At 39.6% G+C, this 22,730-nt stretch overlaps 1 protein-coding gene across 1 annotated transcript in view; it reads right to left on the reverse strand.

Moving 5' to 3' along the window:
* LOC133657208 (uncharacterized) overlaps nucleotides 1–22,730 on the reverse strand; it is a 52,282-nt gene that overhangs the window by 21,962 nt on the left and 7,590 nt on the right. The gene's annotated exons all lie outside the window — the stretch shown is intronic.

Genomic DNA, 22,730 nt, shown 5'->3' on the forward strand with positions numbered 1-22,730 from the left:
ACCAAAACACTTAAAACAAGTAAAACACTAACATAAAATCTGCTTAGTGAGAAGAATGATCTTATCAGACAGAAAATTGTCAGAAAAAGTGTATGTAAATTATCAAAAAACTTTCTGTTCCCTGAGTTCCCAATGAACAGACAAGAGGCTGCCTTTTGTTGCACCAAGCCAAAGGCTTGGAAAATTCCATTGTGTACGATGGGAGGAGACGGGAGAGGGGTTATCTATTGTGATCCAAGACTTGCCCAATCTCGGTCCAGGACCAACCTAAGCTCGAGGCATCTTTTTCTTTTGTGTTAACAAAAACAATGGCTGATCCCCCATTCCTTTAAAAACAGCTGTTATTATGTAAACAGGGAAAATGCAAATGAAAAGAAGTGCCGTACAATCTTTCACCAGAACGTGGGTGACACGTTTTTCCTCAAATTGAATTCTGCCTCTGTTTGATTCTTTGCTTCTTGTCTCGTTTAATAGATGGCATCAGTGTTTGAACCTGACAAAAATGAAATACCACCCTTATTTGAGATATTTAATCTTACTTAGATTTCAGTTTTTGTAGTGTAGCCATTTATTTACGATTTTGAAGGCATAACAAAAAGTCAAGCATGTGTGTGTTCTTGTCTTATTGTGAATGATAAACAGCACATCTAATTACCAATGTTGGCATAATTCCAGTGTGACTGATCTAATGACACAGTCAGAGTGCAGAAGCGTTCCCATTGTGACGTTATCTGCGGACATTGTGGCATTTTGTGACATTCAGGAGGTATTTCACACTTTGCGGATTGTAAACACAATTAGATGTGGTTTTATGGACACAATGAAACACAATTGAGCGTATGAAGTCAACCTGTTTTTCCATTCTATTGGGACTATAACCGCTGAAATGGAGCCAGGATTAAAAATCTTAACCCTGAGTGTATGCATGTTTATTATCACTGACTGTGTAGAAACTTTTAGGTAAGCATTCGTGTACAGTCATAATTAAATCTGGGTTTAATCACACGTGATTACTGCAATACAATTATGTAATTAATCATAGGCTTTACCATGTGAACTTTGACAACCCTATTTTTTATTTATTTAAACAATATTTTACTTTCCAACTTGATGTTAGAATAATGATGTATATATTATCACACAACTTTTATGCCTAAGGGCCGTTGCTATAATTATTGTCAATTGTGCTAAAGTGGTATTTTTCTTTGTCTGTGCAAAGCTGGCAATCCAAAAGATTGCAAGCCAGTCTGGTTTTAGTGTCTGTGTCCAGGAACGGACTGCTGACTGCCAAGGCCGAACACCGCCGTGATGCAGACAGAGCAGAGACAAGGCGATATCACCAGCGTCGACACATAAGATTGTATGCCTCCTTCTTTTATTTTGGACCCTGCCCCGACCACATGGCCACGGCTGTTTCCAAAGGACAAAGGTCGCAAAAAGTTCACAGAAAAAGGTGGTAAACAATTCACAGAAAAGGTCAGTTCAAAAAGAGTTCGTAAAATAGTTCAAAAAGAGGTCCATAAAATAGTTCAAAAAGAGTTCGACTGGAAATTGGGCAGATCCTGTCATCTCTCCGCTTCGAAGTCCTTGGGCCAGAACAACATCCTTCTGTTGATTACCATACATGAGAGAAAACAGAAAACCCTTCATGAGGCTCTCCCCCTTACATAGTGGAGTTTTACGAGCATTCTTCTTGGTAGGTTTTTGTCTTCTTACTTGACAGAACTCAATGTAACACACATTTTTTGTGATAATTTAGAAACAATTATTCTAACAGTAATCATATGTAGTGTCTAACTGGAGTTGTCGAGATTACCCCCCTTCCCTCAGCGACAGCTTCAGTGATGTAACCAGGGAACTCCCAAATAAATAGAGGAAGCACGCGGGCTGGACTTTTAGAACGTAGTTTGGATCTGTAACTACAATACAGCCCAAAACACGTGTCTCCTCATTGAGCCAAATTGAACGCTGTCTCTGCATGACTCCTTGCTTCTCGTCTGTTTAATAGATGTCATCAGTGTTTGAACCTGACACCTGACCCATTCAATTCAACAACAAAAAATGGGGGGGCCTAAGAAAACTTTTGGGCTTTACTGTTAATTGTGCCATTTTTAGCATGCTAACATCAAAGTGCAAACTTTTTTTTTAGCAAATTTTACACTTTGTCTAATTCTGCAGTCATACACCTTACAGTCATATAACTTGGTACTTGAAACATGCTAACTGTATGCATGTTTCCATTAGCATGCTAGCGTTAAAGTGCTAGCTTTTTGAGCTAATTTTGCAACGGTTTCCCCTAGAGTCATATAACTTGGTATGTGGCACTTGTTAACTGCTAGCATGCTAATGTTAGCATGCTAACAGTAAAGTGCTAACTTTTTTTTTTGCAAATGTTGTCTAATTCCGCAGCTATGCACCTTACAGTCATATAACTTGGTACTGGAAACATGCCAACTGTATGCATGTTTCCATTAGCATGCTAGCATGCTAACATTAAAGTGCTAGCTTTTTGAGCTAATTTTGCAACGGTTTCCCCTAGAGTCATACAACTTGGTATGTGACACTTGTTAACTGCTAGCATGCTAATGTTAACATGCTAACATTAAAGTGCTAGCTTTTTGAGCTAATTTTGCAACGGTTTCCCCTAGAGTCATGTAACTTGGTATGTGGCACTTGTTAACTCCTAGCATGCTAATGTTAGCATGCTAACATTAAAGTGCTAACTTTTTTTGCTAATTGTACCCTTTTTTTTTATCTAATTCCCCTGTCATACACCTTGGAGTCATATAACTTTGTATGTGACGCAAGCTGACTATTATCATGCTCACGTTAGCTTTCTAGTTAGCTAACTTAGCTTGCTAACTTTTTCACCTAATTTTACACTTTTTTTTCTCTAATTCCCCTGCCATACACCTTAGAGTCATACATCTTGGTATGTGACACAAGCTAACTGTTATCATGCTCACCTTAGCTTGATATCATGCTAACATTAGCATCCTACCTTTTGGAGCTAGTTTTGCAACTTTTTAAACCATAGTCATATAACTTGGTATGTGATATGAGCTAACTATTATCATCAACCAATCAATCAGTGTTTATTTATATAGCCCTAAATCACAAGTCATGCTCACGTCAGCTTTCTATTTAGTTAACTTAGCTAGCTAACTTTATGAGGTAGTTTTGCAACCGTTTAACCCATAGTCATATAACTTGGTATGTGACACTTGTTAACTGTTAGCATGCTATCAAGCTAACTTAAGCTTGCTAACTTTTTTTTACCTAATTTTACACTTTTGTTCTCTAATTCCCCTGCCATATACCTTAGAGTCATACATCTTGGTATGTGACACAAGCTAACTGTTATCATGCTCACCTTAGATTGATATCATGCTAACATTAGCATCCTACATTTTGGAGCTAGTTTTGCTACCGTTTAAACCATAGTCATATAACTTGGTATGTGATACAAGCTAACTATTATCATGCTCACGTTAGCTTTCTATTTAGCTAACTTAGCTAGCTAACTTTATGATCTAGTTTTGCAACCGTTTAACCCATAGTCATATAAATTGGTAAGTGACACTTGTTAACTGTTAGCATGCTATCAAACTAACGTAAGCTTGCTAACTTTTTCACACAATTTTACACTTTTTTTTCTCTAATTTCCCTGCCATACACCTTAAAGTCATATATCTTGGCATGTGACACAAGCTAACTGTTATTATGCTCACATTAGCTTGCTATCATGCTAACATTAGCATCCTAACTTTTGGAGCTCGTTTTGTAACCGTTTAACCCATAGTCATATAACTTGGTATGTGACACTTGTTAACTGTTAGCTTGATCGTATGCTACCGTTTTTGGTATGTTTTAATGTAAACATATCCGAAAAGGAGTGAAAGTTAGAGTCATACATCTTGGTATGTGACACAAGCTAACATTTATTATGCTCAGAAAGCATGAATTTCAACTAGAACTACAAAACTGCTTTCAAGGACTAGAAGTAGAAGATACTTCCGACCTTGATGAATGGAATGACAAATTCATTGACATAGTACATGAGAGCTCTATAAAAACAGCAGGGAAAGAAAAGAAAAAGCAAGAGTCCAAACTCTCAGATATCACAAAGTGGCTAATGGAGAAAAGGAGGAATATGAAGAGAGATGGAGTGGGATTCCAGAATGTTGAATATACAGAAACATGCAAGATAATACGAAAGAAACTCCGACAAGACATAAGAAAATACAACACCCTTAAAATTCAAGAGACAATAGAAAACAATAAAAGTTTGAAGAAAACAAGGCAGAAACTCGCAAGTGGAAAGCAGAAAATAACAACATTACTTGATAAAAAGGGGACAGAAATCACAGATCAAGACATGATTTTGATGAGGATTGAAGAATTTTATGAAGAACTCTATCAAAGCAGTCAGTCAGTAGACCTTCAATTATCCATAGACTCAGAAGAAATTCCAGACATCACATATTGGGAGGTGCAGCATGCAGTCAAAAACATGAAACGAGGGAAAGCACCAGGACCAGATAATATTTTAATTGACACAATTAAAGAGGGGGAGGATGTCATTGCTAAGGAGCTGGCGAAGCTATACACAGCTTGCTTACATCAGGGGAAAGTGCCAGAGAAGTGGAAAGAAGCTAACATGATCATCATTTTCAAGAAAGGGGACAAGAGGGACCTCAAGAACTACAGACCTATTAGCCTTCTTTCAAACATATACAAGTTGTTTACAAGAATTCTGACAAATCGAAAGGAAAATACACTTAATAGCAACCAACCCAGGGAACAAGCAGGGTTTAGGAGTGGTTTTTCTACCATGGACCATATTCATACATTGAATCAGATCAAAGAAAAATGCCAAGAATACAACAAACCACTTTGTATGGCCTTCATAGACTATGAAAAAGCATTTGATTCGGTGGAGACACAGTCGGTTCTAAAAGCTCTGCAAGATCAAGGAATTCATCATAAGTACATTAACTTACTCAAGGACATCTACACAAACTGCACTACCACAGTTACGCTGCACAAACCAAGCGAGAAAATCCACATAAAGAAGGGTGTCCGACAAGGCGATACAATTTCGCCTAAACTGTTTACAGCTTGTTTGGAAGGCATATTTCGCTCTCTGGAGTGGGAGGATAAAGGAGTTGATATCAACGGAGACAAATTTAATCATCTGAGATTTGCAGATGACATTGTTGTCTTGGGAGAGCAAATCAGTGAAGTGGAAGATATGCTTAAAGACCTTACAAATGCCAGCAAATGTTGTGGATTGAAAATGAATATGAAAAAAACAAAAGTTATGGCAAATTCCATGGTACCTCATGGACCTGTGACTGTTAATGGAAATGAAATTGATGAAGTTAATGAATATATCTATCTGGGGCAGAGATTTAGCCTGAAAGAAAAGAGTCAAGAACAGGAGATAGGGAGGAGAATCAGATTGGGCTGGTGCCAATATGGAAAACTGAGCAACATCATGAGAGGAGAAATACCGTTAAGCCTAAAAAGAAAGGTCTTTAATCAATGCGTGTTACCAACCATGACATATGGAGCTGAAACCTGGGCATTGTCAAATAAAATGGAAAAGAAAATAGCAGCAGCACAACACAACATGGAAAGAAATATGCTCGGAATCACATATAAAGACAGAAAAACAAATGAATGGGTGAGAAAACAAACGCAAGTCCAAGACATTATGAGAACTATCAAATTCAGTAAGTGGAAGTGGGCTGGACATATCAGTAGAACAGATAATAGATGGACTTCCCTAATGACATCATGGAGACCCATGGATGGGAGCAGAAATAGAGGAAGACCAAGAGTGAGATGGCGAAATGAGATAGACAAATATTGGGGAACAGTGCAGTGGCAGGGAGCAGCTAGAGATCGTTCACTATGGCAGAAACATGCTGAGGCTTTCGTCCAGCAGTGGACTGACAATGGCTGATGATGATGATGATGATCGTATGCTAACGTTTGCATGCTAACTTAAGCTTACTAACTTTTTCACCTAAATTTTACATTTTTTTTTCTCTGATTCCCCTGCCATACACCTTAGAATCATCTATCTTGGTATGTGACACAAGCTAAGTGTTATTATGCTCACGTTAGCTTGCTATCATGCTAACATTTGCATCATAACTTTTGGAGCTAGTTTTGCAACCATTTAACCCATAGTCGTATAACTTGGTATATGACACGTGTTAACTGTTAGCATGTAAACAATAGCGTGCTATCAAGCTAACTTAAGCTTGCTAACTTTTTCAACTAATTTTACACTTTTGCCATACACCTTTCTTTCTTTCTTCTTTCTTTCTTTCATGTTTATTTCGAATATGTAGACAAACCAAAACAAACATATTTTGCAAAAAACAACAAAAAAGCCATTCAAGAATGAATAACAAAAACAATAATAATAATAATAATAATAATAATAATAATAAAAAGGAAAAAGAAACAAGAAATGAAAATAAACATTAATGTAAACATATCCGAAAAGGAGTGAGAGTTAGAGTCATACATCTTGGTATGTGACACAAGCTAACATTTATTATGCTCATGTTAGCTTGCTAGCATGCTAACATTAGCATCCTAACTTTTGGAGCTAGTTTTACAACCGTTTAACCCATAGCCATATAACTTGGTTTTGTGACACTTGTTAACTGTTAGCATGCAAATGCTATCAAGCTAACTTAAGCCCGCTAACTTTTTCACCTAATTTTACACTTTTTTTTCTCTATTTCCGCAGCCATTCACCTTTGAGTCATGTAATTTGGTATATGAAACATGCGGACCTGTTATCGTGCTGTTGTTAGCACACATGCTAAGTGTTAGCATTTTTATGTAAACCTGCTACAGTTTTAGGCTAGCTCTGTGGCTCATTTTGTACGGTTACACCTAAAACTCACGGATTCAGACACTCAGCGCCGTCTACTAAGTACGGCGGCTTCCGGCCAGAGGTCCAGGTCACAGATAGCAGGCCCATCAACATGTTCTAGTTAGTGACCTCAATGTCCCTTTGGGACAGAGGACCCTATTGATATTGTAAGGTTTTATTATTAGGGCCCGCATGGCCCATTGTTATTATTATTATTCCGCCGCCCCTTTGAGCTGTAATTTGACCCCCTTAACATGCTTCAAAACTCACCATATTTGACACACACATCAGGACTGGCGAAAATTGCGATCTTATCGAAAAAAAACAACAACCCAAAACTCAAAATTACGCTCTAGCGCCCCCTAGGAAAAAACACAGACATGACTGCTTGTAACTTCCGGTAGGAATGACGTAGAGACATGAAACAAAAACCTCTATGTAGGTCTGACTTAGACCTACACTACCGTTCAAAAGTTTGGGGTCACCCAAACAATTTTGTGGAATAGCCTTCATTTCTAAGAACAAGAATATACTGTCGAGTTTCAGATGAAAGTTCTCTTTTTCTGGCCATTTTGAGCGTTTAATTGACCCCACAAATGTGATGCTCCAGAAACTCAATCTGCTCAAAGGAAGGTCAGTTTTGTAGCTTCTATAACGAGCTAAACTGTTTTCAGATGTGTGAACATGATTGCACAAGGGTTTTATAATCATCAATTAGCCTTCTGAGCCCATGAATAAACACATTGTACCATTAGAACACTGGAGTGATAGTTGCTGGAAATGGGCCTCTATACACCTATGTAGATATTGCACCAAAAACCAGACATTTGCAGCTAGAATAGTCATTTACCACATTAGCAATGTATAGAGTGTATTTCTTTAAAGTTTAGACTAGTTTAAAGTTACCTTCATTGAAAAGTACAGTGCTTTTCTTTCAAAAATAAGGACATTTCAATGTGACCCCAAACTTTTGAACGGTAGTGTAGATTTCATACATTGACATCCTTCAGCAAAAATCAACTGGAAGTTGGCAATTCCCCCTTCAAAACAAAAGTTTACTAAAAACAGTCACTTTTGCCTCTTTGAGCTGGAATTTGACCCATTTAACATTCTTCAAGACTCACCAAACTGGACACACACATCAGGACTGGCAAAAATTGCGATCTAATAAAAAAAAAAAAAACAACCCCAAAACTCAAAATTGCGCTCTAGCGCCCCCTAGGAAGCAAACACAGACACAAGTGCTCCTAGGAAGAAAACTCAGACAAAACTGCCTGTAACTTCCAGTAGGAGTGTCTTAGAGACAGGAAACAAAAGTCTCTATGTAGGTCTCACTTAGACCTACATTTCATATATTGACAACCCCCAGCAAAAATCAACAGGAAGTTTGCAATTCCCCCTTCAAAACAAAAGTTTTGTAAAAACCGGTCACCTCTTTTAAAACATTATCTCCTCTGAGCGCGTTTGTCGTGTCGGCATCAAACTAGCACAGGAGAGAGATTGAACCATTCTGATTAAAAGTTGACCAAAGAGTTTTAATTACTGCTCCGGTTTTGATTTTATGTGCCGTCAAAGTCGGTCCCGTCCATCGCTGCGCCCTTGAGATAGCATCGTGCACACTCTTAGTCAAACGTATGTATCTGGCTGTGTTTTTCCATCACATGATGCAGACTTTGACACAAAGGGTTCTATTCATAACATTCTTTATTTGTCCTGCCAAAAGGGCCAGTGGGTTCAAAAATAGTTGTAAAAAGGGGAAATGTGATTTATGCTTAGAAATAACACCACACATGAATACTGTGGGGATATTGTCCTCAGTGAACACCTCGCACACATTCTTTCGTTTATCTCTCATTTCATCAATTTCTGCTACCAACAGTCCCAAAGGGCCCCCAACCAAAAGGCAAAAAAAACACATGAAAACAAGAGGGAAACACAAAAGGATGACACAAGAGCACAGAGCTCCTGCCACCAGCAGCCACTACAGCGGCGCCATCTTGAAAAAAAAACAACAAAAAAAAAAACAAAGATGTCACCGTGGATTAGTTGAGCCTGTTCAGCTGATTGGAGAACTAGCTTCCGCAGCTAGTGGGTCCATGACGAGGACTTCTGTTTTGTTTGATCAGCCGTTTTACTGCCGTGTTAAAGGCCTACTGAAACCCACTACTACCGACCACGCAGTCTGATAGTTTATATATCAATGATGAAATCTTAACATTGCAACACATGCCAATACGGCCGGGTTAACTTATAAAGTGCAATTTTAAATTTCCCGCTAAACTTCCGGTTGAAAACGCCTTTGGATGATGACGTATGCGCGTGACGTAGCCAGTGAAACAGAAGTATTGGTACCCCATTGAATACAATACAAAATAGCTCTGTTTTCATCTCATAATTCCACAGTATTCTGGACATCTGTGTTGGTGAATCTTTTGCAATTTGTTTAATGAACAATGGAGACTGCAAAGAAGAAAGCTGTAGGTGGGATCGGTGTATTAGCGGCTGGCTGTAGCAACACAACCAGAAGGACTTATTTGGATAGCAGACGCGCTAGCCGAAGCTAGCCGCCAACCGCACGGATGATTGGGTGAAGTCCTTCGTCGCGCCGTCGATCGCTGGAACGCAGGTGAGCATGGGTGTTGATGAGCAGATGAGGGCTGGCTAGCGTAGGTGGAGCGCTAATGATTTTATCATAGCTCTGTGAGGTCCCGTTATACTAAGTTAGCTTCAATGGCGTCGTTAGCAACATCATTTTTAAGCTTCGCCAAGCTGGAAAGCATTAACCGTGTATTTACATGTACCTGGTTTAATTGTATTGTTGATCTTCTGTCCATCCTTCCAGTCAGGGATTTATTTGTTTTGTTTCTATATGCAGTTAAGCACGATGCTATCACGTTAGCTCCATAGCTAAAGTGTTTCGTCGATGTATTGTGGTGGAGATAAAAGTCACTGTGAATGTCCATTTCGCGTTCTCCCTTGCCTGGACACAGACCTTGTCGCTTCTCTCCTGCCCTTGACCTCCTGCCTGTCCCCGGACTTCCTTTGTGCCTCGCCCTCTTGGACTGACGAAGAATTCATCCATCACGCGCATACAACATCCTCTGGTATTATTTACATGGTTAATTTCACACTTAGTCCTGCAACCAATATGTAGAGTAGCCTACACCTACCTCACAATCATCAAAGGTTACAATAAACCTGGTAGCCTGAGTTTCTTCATGGTGTCGTCTCCTTCCACCCCTCACGTACATAACAGTAACTAATTAGATTAACATAGTAACTAATTAGATTACCAGAGTAACTAGTGCATCATGCAAAAGTGCAGATTCCGACCATTGAAATACTTTGTATAGTTCAAGACTTACGGACATCTGAAAACATCACTGCACATCATAATGGCAGCTACACTTTCCATCTTAAAGATCTAAAATAAATATTTGCGGCCAGATTGAAAAGCTTAACGGGCCGCATGTGGCCCCAGGCCTTAATTTGCCCAGGTCTGGTTTAGAGTTTTTAAGGATTCATTTGGAGATTTTAGGGATAACCAACCGAAGCAAATCAATGTACTTATCTTACTCTTGCATGACATTGCATTGCTGATTTAATATGGCAGATTGTTTGCTAATTTTGCATAATCACTCATGTTCAGATATGCAATCGTACACAAGCTAGCATATTTAAAAACCATGGAAGGTCAATTATATGTGGCTGCTATGCAGTGCTGTCGTCCTGATTTGATCAGCGTGATGCAGAACTTCCAAGTGTAATTTTATTGTTCACACATACCTCATCTGAACGCAAGACCAAATCAAACTTAACGCGATCTTTAGTTACCGGATGCTTGCAAACTGTTGCCTGCAAATGGATTTTCTTCTCTGACCTACATTAAACTGGCAGACAATGCAGCTGGAGACTTACAAAAGTAAAAAAACAAGTCATCCTTGTGCTGGGAATTGCCTATAAAGGCACAGTTACTCAACTACATTTTTCTAGGGGACACATTTCCAGAAAGCTAAAGACCGGAGGGGGTTGGACTTCTCCCTTCACTATTATTCTTATTTTCAGAACCAGCTTTTTTGGTCAATGTAGTACCAATAATAGCTCTGTTATGCAAAATACAAGTGCCCAAGTGCTAGTCAATGCAAGTTCTTCCATGGAACAGTAGCTCTTTGGTGTTTTTAGAAGAAAGTCTCTCCTGTGTTTTGAACTGAACTCTGTTGCAGGTTTGGCCCGAGGTGCCAGTTAAAGGCCTACTGAAATGAAATGTTTTTATTCAAACGGGGATAGCAGATCCATTCTATGTGTCATACTTGATCATTTCGCGATATTGCCATATTTTTGCTGAAAGGATTCAGTATAGAACAATGACGATAAAGTTCGCAACTTTTGGTCGCTGATAAAAAAAAGCCTTGCCTATACCGGAAGTATCAATCAATCAATCAATGTTTATTTATATAGCCCTAAGTAGCGTGACGTCACAGGAGGTAGGATTCCTCACAATTCCCCGTTGTTTACAATGGAGCGAGAGAGATTCGGACAGAGAAAGCGACGATTACCCCATTAATTTGAGCGAGGATGAAAGATTTGTGGATGAGGAACGTTAGAGTGAAAAACTAGAGAGGCAGTGCAGGGTGTATCTTTTTTCGCTCTGACCGTAACTTAGGTACAAGGTCTCATTGGATTCCACACACTCTCCTTTTTTTATTGTGGATCACGGATTTGTATTTTAAACCACCTCGGATACTATATCCTCTTGAAAATGAGAGTCGAAAACGCGAAATGGACATTCACAGTGACTTTTATCTCCACGACAATACATCAGCGAAGCTATTTAGCTACGGAGCTAACGTGATAGCATCTGGCTCCAATGCAGATAGAAACAAAATAAATAAATCCCTGACTGGAAGGATAGACAGAAGATCAACAATACCATTAAACCATGGACATGTAACTACATGGTTAATAATTTCCAGCTTGGCGAAGCTTAACAATGCTGTGTTGCTAACGACGCCATTGAAGCTAACTTATCAACCGGACCTCACAGAGCTATGCTAAAAACATTAGCTATCCACCTACGTCAGCCAGCCCTCATCTGCTCATCAACACCCGTGCTCACCTGCGTTCCAGCGATCGACGGTGCGACAAAGGACTTCACCCGATCACAGATGCGGTCGGCGAGACGGAGGAAGTTAAGGTGAGTTCGGCGGCTAACGCGTCTGCTATCCATCTCTGTCTTCCTGGTTGTGTTGCTGTAGTCCGCCGCTAATACACCGATCCCACCTACAACTTTCTTTTTTGCAGTCTCCATTGTTCATTAAACAAATTGCAATAGATTCACCAACACAGATGTCCAGAATACTGTGGGAATTTTTCGATGAAAACAGAGCAGATTGTATGGTGACACATTGGGTCCGAATACTTCCGTTGCCGTCGTGACGTCACGCGCATACGTCATCATACATAGACGTTTTCAAGCGGAAGTTTCCCGGGAAATTTAAAATTGCACTTTATAAGTCAACACGGCATGTGTTGCAATGTTAAGATTTCATCATTGATATATAAACTATCAGACTGCGTGGTCGGTAGTAGTGGCTTTCAGTAGGCCTTTAAATAGCCCCGTTTTAAAACATACCGCATTTTCCGCACTATAATGCGCACTTAAAATAATTATTTCTCAAAACTCGACCATGTGCCTTATAACCCGGTGCGCCTAATGTACAGAATAATTCTGGTTTTGCTTACCAACCTCAAAGCAATTTTATTTGGCACAACAGGTCACAATGATCCAGACCTGCGTGCAGGCCAGGCTGGAATAAATTGAAGCCTGATTGGCAATCAGGGACAGGTGTACCCAGGTTGCCAATCCGGGACAGGTGTGCCCAGGTTGCCAATCAGGGACAGGTGTGCCCAGGTTGCCAATCAGGAACAGGTGAGGGTGACAGCGTTCAGGGCCAGAGGAGTGGCCAAGGCAAAGAGGAATCAAAACAAAAATAAGAGCGCAGGAAAGGAACTTAATACAGAAATGAGGAAAAAGTACACAATAAAGTCAGGCCTAACATGACAGGTCCTGGCAGTTCATATCCAGGGAGTTAAAGGCCTACTGAAAGCCACTACTACCGACCACGCAGTCCGATAGTTTATACATCAATGATGAAATCTTAATATTGCAACACATGCCAATACGGCCGGGTTAACTTATAAAGTGCAATTTTAAATTTCCCGCCACACTTCCGGTTGAAAACGTCTAGATATGATGACGTATGCGCGTGACGGAATCAGTTGATGCGGAAGTATTGGTACCCCATTGAATACAATACAAAAAAGCTCTGTTTTCATTTCAAAATTCCACAGTATTCTGGACATCTGTGTTGGTGAATCTTTTGCAATTTGTTTAATGAACAATGGAGACTGCAAAGAAGAAAGTTGTAGGTGGGATCGGTGTATTAGCGGCGGACTACAGCAACACAACCAGGAAGACAGAGATGGATAGCAGACGCGTTAGCCGGCGAACTCACCTTAACTTCCTCCGCCTCGCCGACCGCATCTGTGATCGGGTGAAGTCCTTCGTCGCACCGTCGATCGCTGGAACGCAGGTGAGCATGGGTGTTGATGAGCAGATGAGGGCTGGCTGGCGTAGGTGGATAGCTAATGTTTTTAGCATAGCTCTGTGAGGTCCGGTTGCTAAGCTGGCTTCAATGGCGTCGTTAGCAACAGCATGGTTAACCTTCGCCAAGCTGGAAAGCATTAACCATGTAGTTACATGTCCATGGTTTAATAGTATTGTTGATCTTCTGTCTATCCTTCCAGTCAGGGATTTATTTATTTTGTTTCTATCTGCTTTTAAGCACGATGCTATCACGTTAGCTCCGTAGCTAAAGTGTTTCGTCGATGTATTGTCGTGGAGATAAAAGTCACTGTGAATGTCCATTTCGCGTTCTCGACTCTCATTTTCAAGAGGATATAGTATCCGAGGTGGTTTAAAATACAAATCTGTGATCCACAATAGAAAAAGGAGAGAGTGTGGAATCCAATGAGCCAGCTTGTACCTAAGTTACGGTCAGAGCGAAAAAATATATATCTTGCACTGCATCTAGTCCTTCACTCTAACGTTCCTCATCCACAAATCTTTCATCCTCGCTCAAATTAATGGGGTAATCGTCGCTTTCTCGGTCCGAATCTCTCTCACTGCTGGTGTAAACAATAGGAAAATATGAGCAGTCCTTCCCCCGGTGTCGTCACGCTACTTCCGGTAGGGGCAAGGCTTTTTTTTATCAGATACCAAAAGTTGCGATCTTTATCGTCGTTGTTCTCTACTAAATCCTTTCAGCAAAAATATGGCAATATCGCGAAATGATCAAGTATGACACATAGAATGGATCTGCTATCCCCGTTTAAATAAAAAAAAATCATTTCAGTAGGCCTTTAAAGGGGAACTGCACTTTTTTGGAATTTTTGTCCACAATCCTATGAGAGACAAGAAGACAAAATATTTTGTTTTTTTTTGCATTCTAACTAGTGTTGTCCCAATACCAATATTTTGGTACCGGTACCAAAATGTATTTCGATACTTTTCCGGTACTTTTCAACATTTTTCTAAATAAAGGGGACCACAAAAAATGCATTATTGGCTTCATTTTAACAAAAAAATCTTAGGGTACATTAAACATATGTTTCTTATTGCAAATTTGTCCTTAAATAAAATAGTGAACATACTAGACAACTTGTCTTTTATTAGTAAGTAAACAAACAAAGGCTCCTAATTAGTCTGCTGACGTATGCAGTAACATATTGTGTCATTTATCTACCTATTATTTTGTCAAAATGATTAACGACAAGTGGTAAACAATAAATTATTAATCTACTTGTTCATTTCCTGTTAATATCTGCTTAGTTTCTGTTAGAATAATTGTTTCTAAATTATCACAAAAACTTTGTATTACATCGAGTTCCTGACAAGAAGACAAAAGGCTGTCTTTGAAACCTACCAAGAAGAATGCTCGTAAAACTCCACTGTGTAAGGGGGAGAGCCACATGAAGGGTTTTCTGTTTTCTCTCATGTATGGTAATCAACAGAAGGATGTTGTTCTGGCCCAAGGACTTCAAAGCAAAGAGATGACAGGATCTGCCCAATTTCCAGACGAACTCTTTTTGAACTATTTTATGGACCTCTTTTTGAACTATTTTACGAACTCTTTTTGAACTGCCCTTTTCTGTGAATTGTTAACGACCTTTTCTGTGAACTTTTTGCGACTTTTGTCCTTTGGAAACAGCCGTGGCCATGTGGTCGGGGCAGGGTCCAAAATAAAAGAAGGAGGCATACAATCTTTTGGCAGAGCGTGCTGGAGATTGTAGAAGGATACAATGTCCGGGCGACTCTCCTTAATATATTGAGTCCAAATTGAATTATGTCTCTGTTTAATTCTTTGCCTCTTGTCTTGTTTAATAGATGTCATCAGTGTTTGAACCTGACACTTTGTCTTTTAACATGTTCTACCTACACTTCTGTTAAAATGTAATAATCACTTATTCTTCTGTTGTTTGGATGCTTTACATTAGTTTTGGATGATACCACAAATTTGGGTATCAATCCGATACCAAGTAGTTACAGGATCATACATTGGTCATATTCAAAGTCCTCATGTGTCCAGCGACATATTTACTGAGTTTATAAACATAATATGAATTTGACAAAAACGAAAGAAGATTTTGTGATGCTAAAAATATTGATGTAATCACAGTTGTATCGACTAGATACGCTCTTGTACTTGGTATCATTACATTGGATGTCAGGTGTAGATCCACCAATGGCGTTTGTTTACATACCCCGGAACTATGGTGTGTAGTGAAGCATGTTTAGTTATTTCCTCATCCTACATTGATAATGATACTTGTAAGAAACATACTTTATTTGTCGCCATGGAGGCGAGGATTAGTGATTTAGAAGTAGCTACAACACTGCCGACTGCAGATGGACTTTAGCCGCTAGCTAGCTAGCGACCGGTACTTTTTAGAGGCGGTATAGTACTGAATATGATTCATTAGTATTGCGGTACTATACTAATACCACACAATCCCAATTTTAACATGCAAAAATTGGCTAATTTTAGGTGGCTAGCAATGCAGCTAATGGGAGCAATACATACTACCGCTAAATCACTTGCATACAAAAACCATCAACAATACCTAATTTACGTTCCGTAACCTGTATAATAACCAAACTGTAGCGATACTGTTATTGTAAGAGCGAACACATTGGCGTGCTTCGGTATTAGCCGTAAAAGCTAACTACGGCAAGAGATAAGCTAGCTTCTACGTCAGCACGAAAGGTGTAATGTTTGTAATGCACACCACTGTGATAGGACACCAATGTGTATTGACTAAAAAAACATGAACACATTTCATGTTTTGTTTGTACACAGCTAACTCGACAGTGTATGCTGTCTGTCATGATACACGCATGATCAATATAAAGTGTGACTCACTCAATGGAGAGTTGTCTGTTTGGTCAATTTTTTCTAGTTTATTTGGGTAAGCACGCCATTTATGTCGAAATAGCTTGTCTCCAAATTCCACATTTTTGCAGCTTTGAGTCGATTTCACCTCACTCTCTGGGCTTCCGTCCGCTCCAACGTCTCACTCTCCCTTAGCGCTGGCTTCTAGAAGCAGTTGTTCATCCTCAGTATATTCAGCTTCAAAAAGATAACGTTGTGAATCCTCATTTGTCCAAAAATAGTCGTCTTCAGTGTTTGTTACCAAATCTGCTGTCATGATCCGTGGTCTGGATCATGTTTTTGTTATGTTCTGTTAGTTTTAGACTCCATAGTTCCTTTTTTGTGCACCCTTGTTTGTTTTAGTTACCATGGCGACTTATTAGTTTCACCTGCCTCTGGTATTCGGGACACGCACCTGCTCTAATCAAGAGACCATTATTTAAGCCTGTCTTTGCCACTCAGTCGTCCTGGCGTCATTGCTTGTTTCATGCGATACCATAGTTCATGCTGTTTGTTTACTTCATGCCTTGCCAAGTAAGTCTTACTTATTTCATGCCACAGTTTCATGAGGTCCAAGCCTATAGTTTCATGTCCTAAGTTTTTGCCTTAGCTTCCGCGTGCGATAGGCACGCTTGCCTTCAGGTTGTTTTCCGTTTTGTACCTCGTTGAGTGTTAGTTGGAATTAAATAATGCTTTTACCTGCACGCCTTGTCCAGAGTAGTCCGTTTGCATCCCGGGGAAACAAACCTCGCAGTAAGCTGCGACCCCCACGTCGTGACATCTGCCATGATTAGAACACACACAGGCGTTTTGTATCCGGAAGTAGGAACACACGGGAAGCAGTTGTTCACCCTCAGTATATTCAGCTTCAAAAATATAAGGTTGTGAATCCTCATTTGTCCAGAAATAGTCGTCTTCGGTGTTTGTTACCAAATTTGCCATGATTAGAACACGCACAGGCGTTTTGTATCCGGAAGTAGGAACACACGGGAAGCAGTTGTTCATCCTCAGTATGTTCAGCTTCAAAAAGATAAGGTTGTGAATCCTCATTTGTCCAAAAACAGTCGTCTTCAGTGTTTGTTACCATATCTGTTATGATTAGAACACACGCAGGCGTTTTGTATCTGGAAGTAGGAACACACGGGAAGTCGTTGCTGTGAGACAGAAATCAATGCGCTGAAGAAATTAGTCCCTGCATTGTTTACAATTACCAAAATACGGTACATTTTGAACATATTACATATTGTTATGAGCGTGTCTGTTACTACATTATATATATGCTTGGAGTGTGTATATAAAACGCTGATGGAGGGTTTTGAAGTTGTCTTAGAGGGCTTTGTAGGCTACAACCTTGACTCCTATTAGCTGCATCTTCCAAGCGTTTTTTTTACATCTTTAAAATCCTAATTTAAAAAACAGACTTGTTTGTTGTTGTCTCTCATAATGATTGTGAATGATAGGCAAAATTCCCCCCAAAAAGTTCAGTTCCCCTTTAAAGCTCTCCCTGTCTTTAAAACCTCTGTTTGTAACTTTAATCAAGGGTCCTTGAACACATCACATTTATGAGCAATGAAATAGAAAAATTTAACTTTTACATAACCTTCTCCTATGCTGCCTCGGATAGATTGTATTTTTAACGTTCTTCTATCACCTCATCCTTATACCAAATTTGCTGGTGCTGAGTCTGAACAGGTTATGATGTAAAAATATTATGGCAGATCACCTAAAAAACTATTTTTTTTAATTGAACTCTATTGGCAGTGTTTAAGACTAGATTAAGGTCATCTATTAAGATTAATTATGTAATCAGTGGAAAAATACGTATAAGACTTCTTGATTATATATATATATATATATATATATATATATATATATATATATATATTGGCAGGTTGCGTAAATGGTGAATAAAAACAGAATGCAATGATTTGCAAATCCTTTTCAACTTATATTCAATTGAATAGACTGCAAAGACAAGATACTTAACGTTCGAACTGGAAAACGTTGTTATTTTTTGCAAATATTAGCTCATATGGAATTTAAAGCCTGCAACATGTTTCAAAAAAGCTGGCACAGGTGGCAAAAAAGACTGAGAAAGTTGAGGAATGCAACATCCCACAGGTGAACAGGCTAATTGGGAACAGGTGGGTGCCATGATTGGGTATAAAAGCAGCTTCCGTGAAATGCTCAGTCATTCACAAACAAGGACGGGGCGAGGGTCACCACTTTGTCAACAAATGCGTGAGCAAATTGTCCGACAGTTTAAGAACAACATTTCTCAACAAGCTTTTGCAAGGAATTTTAGGGATTTCACCATCTACAGTCCGTATATATCTTCAAAAGGTTCAGAGAATCTGGAGAAATCACTGCACGTAAGCAGCTAAACCTTCAATCCCTCAGGCTGTTCTGCATCAAAAACTGACATCAGTATGTAAATGATATCACCACATGGACTCAGGAACACTTCAGAAAACCACTGTCAGTATCTGCAGCGCGTCGCTACATCTGTAATTGCACGTTAAAACTCTACTATGCAAAGCGAAAGCCATTTATCAACAACACCCAGAAACGCCGCCGGCTTCGCTGGGCCCGAGCTCATCTAAGATGGACTGATGCAAATAGGAAAAGTGTTTTTCTGTGGTCTGACGAGTCCACATTTCAAATTGGTTTTGATATGAATATGTGGATGAAGTGGCAAAAAAGACTGAGAAAGTTGAGGAATGCTCATCAAACACTTATTTGGAACATCCCACAGGGTGAACAGGCTAATTGGGAACAGGTGGGTGCCATGATTGGGTATAAAAGCAGCTTCCATGAAATGCTCAGTCATTCACAAACAAGGATGGGGCGAGGGTCACAAATTTGTGATAAAATGCGTGAGCAAATTTTTGAACAGTTTATGAACAACATTTCTCAACAAGCTTTTGCAAGGAATTTAGGGATTTCACCATCTACGGTCCGTAATATCCTCAAAAGGTTCAGAGAATCTGGAGAAATGTCAAAGCGTGGACTATGGGTTGTTTTGTTTTCCCGTGGTGCAAAGCGACTTGACCGGACACGACGTGAAGGTAAGGACATGTTTAATATTTTAACGCAAAAAGCTTTAAAAGGTATAAACAAAAGGCGCTCACAAAGGAGGAGAACAAACTTGACTATACTGTGGCATGAATAAACGAGAAAAGAGCATGAAAAAGAGCAGCATGAATAACAAGGGTGTGTAGAGGGTGATGTCGCCAAGCTGACTTCTTGGCAACTAGTGGTTTAAATATTAGTGACATGATTAGTGAAAACAGGTGCGTGACTCAAAATGTGGAACAGCACAAACTAATGGTTGCTATGGTGACAAAACAAGAGAGTGAAACCAGGAACTAAAAAGCGTCCAAAAAACAAACAGCACATGGCCAAACAAAAACATGATCAACACAGACATGACAAGAAATCACTGCACGTAAGCGGCAAGGCCCTGACCTTCCATCCGTCAGGCGGTACTGCATCAAAAAGCGACATCGGTGTGTAAAGGATATCACTATATGGGCTCAGGAACACTTCAGAAAACCACTGTCAGTAACTACAGTTGGTCGCTACAGCTGTAAGTGCAAGTTAAAACTCTACTATGCAAAGCCAAAGCCATTTATCAACAACACCCAGAAACGCCGCCGGCTTCGCTGGGCCCGAGCTCATCCAAGATGGACTGATGCAAAGTGGAAAAGTGTTCTTTGGTCTGACGAGTCCACATTTCAAATTGTTTTTGGAAACTGTGGACGTCGTGTCCACCGGACCAAAGAGGAAAAGAACCATCCGGATTGTTATAGGCGCAAAGCTCAAAAGTTATCTGTGATGGTATGGGGGTGTATTAGTGCCCAAGACATGGGTAACTTACACATCTGTGAAGGCGCCATTAATGCTGAAAGGTACATACAGGTTTTGGAGCAACATACGTTGCCATCCAAGCAACGCTACCATGGACGCCCCTGCTTATTTCAGCAAGACGATGCCAAGCCACGTGTTACATCAACGTGGCTTCATAGTAAAAGAGTGCGGGTACTAGACTGGCCTGCCTGTAGTCCAGACCTGTCTCCCATTGAAAATGTGTGGCGCATTATGAAGCCTAAAATACCACAAAGGAGACCCCCGGACTGTTGAACAACTTAAGCTGTACATCAAGCAAGAACGGGGAAAGAATTCCACCTTTACTGAGTGTTGATAAAAGGAAAGGCCATGTAACACAGTGGTGAACATGCCCTTTCCCAACTACTTTGGCACGTGTTGCAGCCATGAAATTCTAAGTTAATTATTATTTGCCAAAAAAAAAATAAAGTTTATGAGTTTGAACATCAAATATGTTGTCTTTGTAGTGCATTCAATTGAATATGGGTTGAAAAGGATTTGCAAATCATTGTATTCCGTTTATATTTACATCTAACACAATTTCCCAACTCATATGGAAACTACTACAACTGTGCATAGGCTTATAATGATTCCAACATGGTCAATTATATTATTATACACACTTATGCTGCGCTCATTCATATGTCATCACTTGGTGATACCTTGCAGCATTGCTACATCCTGCCTGACTCTTTGCTTGATTCAGTCTTGTTGTTGTAAACCTGAAGCCTGACTTAATGGGACAACGTGCTAATAAATCACTTTTATATATGCGGCCAGGCTGCAAAGAAAATAATAACTGAGACAGGCTTCACTCGGCTTCCTCTTTTCCCACATTTTTCGCGCTTTAAAAATGCATTCAGAGCATGTTTGACTGACGTATGCGATAATAAATACGATACGTCGGTAAGGTTAATCGTAGGGAATTCAAGATATTTGTTACGTTTGGATCTGGATGCAAAGACTGCATAGGAGGTGGGGCCTAGCGGTTAGAGCAGGGGTGTCCAAAGTGCGGCCCGGGGGCCATTTTCGGCCCGCAGCTAATTGTTTACCGGCCCGCCACACATTCTGGAAATGCTATTGCAAAAATAAAAAAATAAACATTACAAAAAGTGGAATGAGATGACATCTAACTAGAAAAAGTTGCAATGTTGTTTTGTCTATCTTTATTTGTCTTTTTTTGGCATTGCTTAAAAAAAAAAAAATCTATGTAAAAAAAGGAATTATTGACCTATTCAAGGCTCCAATTATTTCAAATATTTCACTTGAAAATGTTTTATGTGGAAAATATTGCATATATTGTGTGGTTGCCATGCAAAAACATCAACGTTTTCTTTGACAAAAGAACATAAAACAAACAAAATAGTAGTTCAAACGTAAAATCGCCAGATATATCTGAAGTTGATCTCGTAACTTAAGTGTTGAAAGTAAAAAAAAAACTAATACAAATGTATCACTTTGAGTGGGGCACCTTTTGTATCCTAAATATATTTAATGGGATTTTATTTATCTTTTCACTGTGATTACTCAAAAATAACAATGAATTAATATCAATGGTGTCTTGCATTATTGATCTTTTTAAGGCTCTAATTACTTCACATCAAACATATCTTTCTGAATGTTTTGGGCAGTGGGGGAAATACTGCGAATTTCAGTTTTATTATAAAAATATGTTTTTTAAATTTTATATCAACCTGAAGTTGATATGCTGTAGAGATTTACTGTAAGCGTTAAATAAAAAAATTAAATAAAAAAATTGATGTGTTTTTAACATTTTAATGACTTAGACCCTTTATGGTCCCCGGGAGCCCTAAAGGTAAAAAAAACAACCAAAATCCATATATTTTGTTATGATTTGAAAATGAAAACTATCAAAATGGCCCCCGCAGGCTTTACTTTTTCCGTGTGCGGCCCTCAGTGGAAAAAGTTTGGACACCCCTGGGTCAGAGTGTCCGCCCTGAGTTCGGTAGGTTGTGAGTTCAAACCCCGGCCGTGTCATACCAAAGACTATAAAAATGGGACCCGTTGCCTCCCTGCTTGGCACTCAGCATCAAGGGTTGGAATTGGGATTAAATCACCAAAAATGATTCCCGGGCGCGGCACCGCTGCTGCCCACTGCTCCCCTCACCTCCCAGGGGGTGAACAAGGGTGATGGGTCAAATGCAGAGGACACATTTCACCACACCTAGTGTGTGTGTGTGTGTGTGACTATCATTGGTACTTTAACTTTAACTTTAAGTAATATGTATTTATTAACAAAAATAAAGAAATAGTGCAGCACAGGATGCACTGGAGAAACGTTATATAGATAGATAGATCTTTATTGTCATTGCACAAGTACAACAAAACTTTGTTTTCAGCACCAACCCGTTCAAGATTAGACAAAACAAACAGTGTACAGGGTTACAGAACAGGAACGCTGAAGGGTCGCCTCAAGGCGCCCCGTAAAA

Source organism: Entelurus aequoreus, linkage group LG01 (assembly GCF_033978785.1).
Source record: "Entelurus aequoreus isolate RoL-2023_Sb linkage group LG01, RoL_Eaeq_v1.1, whole genome shotgun sequence".
Lineage (NCBI taxonomy): Eukaryota > Metazoa > Chordata > Actinopteri > Syngnathiformes > Syngnathidae > Entelurus > Entelurus aequoreus.